Source organism: Octodon degus, unplaced genomic scaffold (genome assembly GCF_000260255.1).
Source record: "Octodon degus isolate 3935 unplaced genomic scaffold, OctDeg1.0 scaffold00016, whole genome shotgun sequence".
Taxonomy (NCBI): domain Eukaryota; kingdom Metazoa; phylum Chordata; class Mammalia; order Rodentia; family Octodontidae; genus Octodon; species Octodon degus.
Window position 1 is genome coordinate 21,959,768 of NW_004524592.1, and position 4,898 is coordinate 21,964,665.

Below are 4,898 nucleotides of genomic sequence, written 5' to 3' on the forward strand. Positions count from 1 at the left end.
TGCTGGGGGATTGAACCGCGGTCCCTGATGCTTTTGCTAAGCTTGTTCTAAGTAGGTGCTTTAGACCACTGAGCCATCTCTCCAGCCCCTGACTTTTCACATTGATGTCAAACAGCTAAAATGAGCACCACCTGTGGTCAGGTCACAGGGGCAGAGCCAGCTTCGGTCATCACCGAAGGGTCCCACTGGGAAGAGGCCCACTCGGAAGAGGCCACTCCTCTGCACTTAGTTCAGTTTTGGCTGCCACAAACAACACCTATTTGTTCGCACAGAGCCTGTGTTTGCATTGGGCACCGCTGCTGCACTCAGTGAAGGGCCCTTGGGCACGAGGACAATGAGCTTACAAAGTCACAAGCAAAGCATGGAGGGCAAGCGACACTTGGAGATCAGGTGCATTGTCCAGCACAAGGAGGAGACAATGGCCAGTGCTTGCTTTCTGGGGCTGGGACAGCAACTGAGAAAATCGGCTTAGAAGGAGAATTTATTCTGCTCACCATTTTGGGGGTCTCAGCCCCTGGTCCCTGTGCCCTACTGTCCTTGGACTGTGCTGAATCAGACATCATGGAGAGGGTGAGGAAAGGGCAGGGTCATGACACCCCTCAAGGCTGGCTGCCACTCAGCACTGCTGCCCAGGCAGCCCAGGCTGTGACCCAGGCTGCAAACCTGAGATGGGGGGACAGCTTCTGCGTTGAAGAAATATCAAGTTCTACATCCCAGGAGTGCGCAATACTTTATCCAACCACACTCGTGGTCCATGCGGCCACAGACAGTCCTGCCACACCTTTTCACTGCCACACCCGAATTATATCATGGACACGGGGCCACGCCTCGGTGCCTCCTGCTTCTCTCTCCTTCCCACGTCCTGCCACCACCATAAATTGCTGTCCAACTCAGAACACAGCTGAGTGGGGACCTAGGGCTACAACCAGGGGGCGTTTCCTCACATAGATGTGGACCCCCTGACTGCTCTCACTCCCTCCACAGGAGCTTGTTGGGTGAATAAATGCACAAGTGAGTAAGGGAAAGAATGCACCAGCCCAAAGGCAGCCTGCAAAGGATGTGAGAGAGGTTACATAGCAAGAGGGGAAAACAGTAGCTTGGCTTTAAATCAGAGAGACTGTGGGAGTCGCTAATAAATTATCATAAATAACAGGGGGGAGTCTTGGTTAAGGCGCGGAGGCAGCTGAAACATATTATCAAAACCCAAGGCCACATCTTCAAAATGGCCCCACCGCTAAGTTACAAAGCTCATCTCCAGCTGCTTACCACAAAGATTACATTTCTGTAGCTCAATGGTAAACCTAAAATTTGATGTGCCAAAATGCTTAAATACCCTGGGGCCAAGGTATTAAGGTTGATGGCTATGTCTTCTTCAGTAGAATGGAGCCTGACTTGTTCATCTGACAAATTTTATTGAGCTTTGACTGTGTATCAGGCACAGAGTTAGGTGCTGGGCATGTATTGTGACCTAGGAGAACAAGGTTCCTGTCACTGGGGCTGACCTGGACAGAGATGTGAAACTCATTCCTTCGAGCAAGACAGCAGCTCCAACGTGAGTAAAACCCACTTTTATAAGATGCCTGGTGTAGCACCGAGAAAGAAGATACCTGGGCAGGAGCTGCTCCACAAAGATTAAAATCCCATGTGTCAGGGATGGTGGTGTTTGTGCTGATATGTGTTGCCACCCAACTCCTGGGTGGTGTGGCCTGAGAGGGGAACCCACCCGTCATCTGTCCAGAGTCACTGCCTTGACCAGAGGTTCCAACAGGCTGGGCTAATGCCCCCCGCTGATGTCCAGCAGATGGGCAGGTTTCTCCTTGGGGCCTGTGGGACTCGACCTCCAGAAGGGTTTCCGGAAAAGTTGTAATTACTACAACAGATGAGTGAAGCGTTCACTGCAATCCAAACAACATCTGATGCTACTGTCCCCTGAGGGGTGGCCAGGACTGGGAGCCAAACATGTTTCCATCTTTACCACCTGAAGAAGACTGATGAATACAGGCTGCAGTGCAAAAGGTGCCACTTTTGAAGTTCAGGAGAAAGCATAAGGATTCTAGCTTTTCCACTCATTTATTGTGTCAGTCAGGGAGCCTCGCTGAGCCTTGGACTTCCTGTCTCTCAGGACCAAGCAGCCATGCCATGGCCAAATACCTATGAAGTATTTCAAGAAACATCAACAAATCCTTGCTGTTCTTATTTTCAGAGATCTCCAAGGAAAGGCAACAAAGATCCAGCACCCCAGCTGCACCTACCTGCATGTACACAAACCAGTGTTTATAGCTGATGTTTTGACAAGGTGGCTTCCGATGGAAGCTCCAAATTCCCACCCTCGGCTCCCATACACTTTATGTGGAAGCTTCCCTCATGGGCAGGGTGTGCATTTCAGTGGCCCAGCGCTTGTCTGACATGGGTGAGGCCCTGTGTTTGATCTCCAGCACCAAATAAAGAAAAAAGCTGCCTTGGTTGTAAGACTGGAAGGGTGCAAAGCATGTGGGTCAAAACCATCAATAAATGACCCCCAGAAACATGCTGCTGAGGACATGTTTCCCAGGACTGCTTGTTCACACCTTCTCAGGGAGAATTCTTTCTAGTATGCGCATTTTGAAGATTAAATATTGGCTCATGAATGGTTTTGATTATGTACAAAGGAAATGCGGGGCCAGCGAGATAGCTCAGCAGACTAAGTGTCTGCTTTGGCAGGTGCAGGGACCAGGGTGCAATCCCCAGTACTGCATGCAGGCCATGCTAGCCTTGCACCTGGGACACGCTGAGCCCAAGTCCAGGCGTGGTGGTGCATGCCTGTAACCCCAGCACTGGGGAGGCTGAAAACAGGATGATCACTATGAGTCCAAGCTGCCTAATGAGAACCTGTGCCAAATACATGAATGAAAAAGAAAAAAAGAAAGAAAGAAAATGAGAAAGGGGTTCAAGGGACTAGTGGATCACAGAATTTAGAAAGACACACTTTCTGTGAGAGAGGGGAATGCTTAAGGGTTTGGGGGCTAGATGAAAACAAGGGGCATGTGGGGAAGAAGAATCTAAAGAAGAAAAGATGATGAAAGAGGAGGGAATGCTTCTCCTAGGCTTCTGGGTACTCTGAGCTCTGCATGGTTCTCATCTTGATGCTGAACCCTACCAGATCGTTTCAGCACCGATTCACTCATTCACTGGTTCAGTGGGTAGTTACTGTGCAACGACTGTGTTCCTAGGTGTACACACACACACACACACACAACAAAGGTACAAAGATGCTGAGCAGGCTGCTGTGGAGCGGCTGCCTTCAGCCAGGCTACTTGCTTTAATTTACTCATTGGCAACAGGCGGCAGCAAGCACTGAATTACTTGTCAGGAGTTAAGAGGAATGCCCAGTGCATGACAAATTCTCATGCATTAGCTGCTCATTATTAATGAAAGATCATTCGTGTGTCACACTAGGAATGTTATTTTTAGGGGACTCCTTTCTCTCCATTACCTCTTAGCCCAGCACAAACACACCCTAGGTCACACAATTTACAGTCAGCTCGGTGTCCCCAAGCACCGCGTGCCACCCCCTTCCTTCCCTACAAACCTCACCTGAAGGGCTCCCGCGCATCCTTCATGGTCCTCCCCCTCCCCTTAGCAGCTATAGGATCCCGGCATTTATTCCCAGGATGCATTTCATGCCCCGACTGCTTCCCCTCCACCCAGTAATGAGCCCTTGCGCCATCTCCTGCAGCAGGAGGCCGCTCGCCCAAGCCTGAGAGAAAGTGCTCGCTAGGTTTTCCTTTCTGCCCACGTGACTTTCTGTCCTTGACATCTGTGGTACAAGTTACAAATGGCTGGTTCATCTTAAGGTGATTAATAGACTTTAATTCATCCTTATCCCCCAAACTGATGGCTCTCAAAGGACTCAGTGCAAGATTTACTTATATTTGAGCTATGTCTACAATTTTCTTCAAGTCTCCGTCTCCATTCGGCCACCACAGAGAGTGGAAATCTCATCAATCCCTGCCAGCCTCGCAGGGGTATTATAAAGGTTAATGAGGCAACTTCCCAGCAGTTCCTGGAAAGCTGAGCATGTATGAATATGGTTATTGCAAGATTGTTGAGGACTTTCTGTGGTTATAAAATAGCAGACATTTCCCTTGAGCTACGGGATGCAGATTCTTAATTACAATTTTTCAGATTTTGGTAAGTTCAGCCTTTTCTTTTCAGCATTTTGTTCAGCATTTTATGAATATTTTGATGAGGCACTGGCTCACTCCCAGAGTCCGCCAACCCAGGTCATGCTCAGAGCTGCTCTCTAATCTACAGGATTTGGTCCTTTCTCAGCATTCACCTTGGTGTCAGATCCCAGTCTCACAGCCTCCTAGGTTTGCTCCCGATCTGAGCTCTGATTATTTCTATTCTAACTCCACCAATCTCTGGGGACCCCGCTGGGTTATGATTTTCTCTCCTATGCTTTGGCTCTCAGCTTCAACCTGAGCACAAACATGTAGGAAGGATATCCCTCACTGGTCTGCAAACATTTCAAGAGATCCAGAGTCCCAGGGACAGTGTTCTGGGGGCCATAATCCGAAGACCCAGGCCTCTGCTCCAAGCACATCAGTCTGCAGGGGAGAAAGAGACTGCGGATGCACTCAGCACACAGCAAGCCCGCAGGGACAGCGCGTTACAGATGCCAAGCTGACAGCCACAAAGTCTGCAGGGAGAAGTATGTATTTCTCAGAAGAATGAGCTGCTTTCAGGAAAGGGCAAGTCCAGCACAGGAAAGAAAACTACACAAGTTTCTCGCTTCCCCCTCCTGTGTCTCCTGCCTATCCAGGATGAGCTATAGCAAGATTCACTTAATGCTTAGCCTGACATTAAACAGCATCCCAGAGCTCTGGTTAAAAGTAATTTGGTTTTCACCGAATACA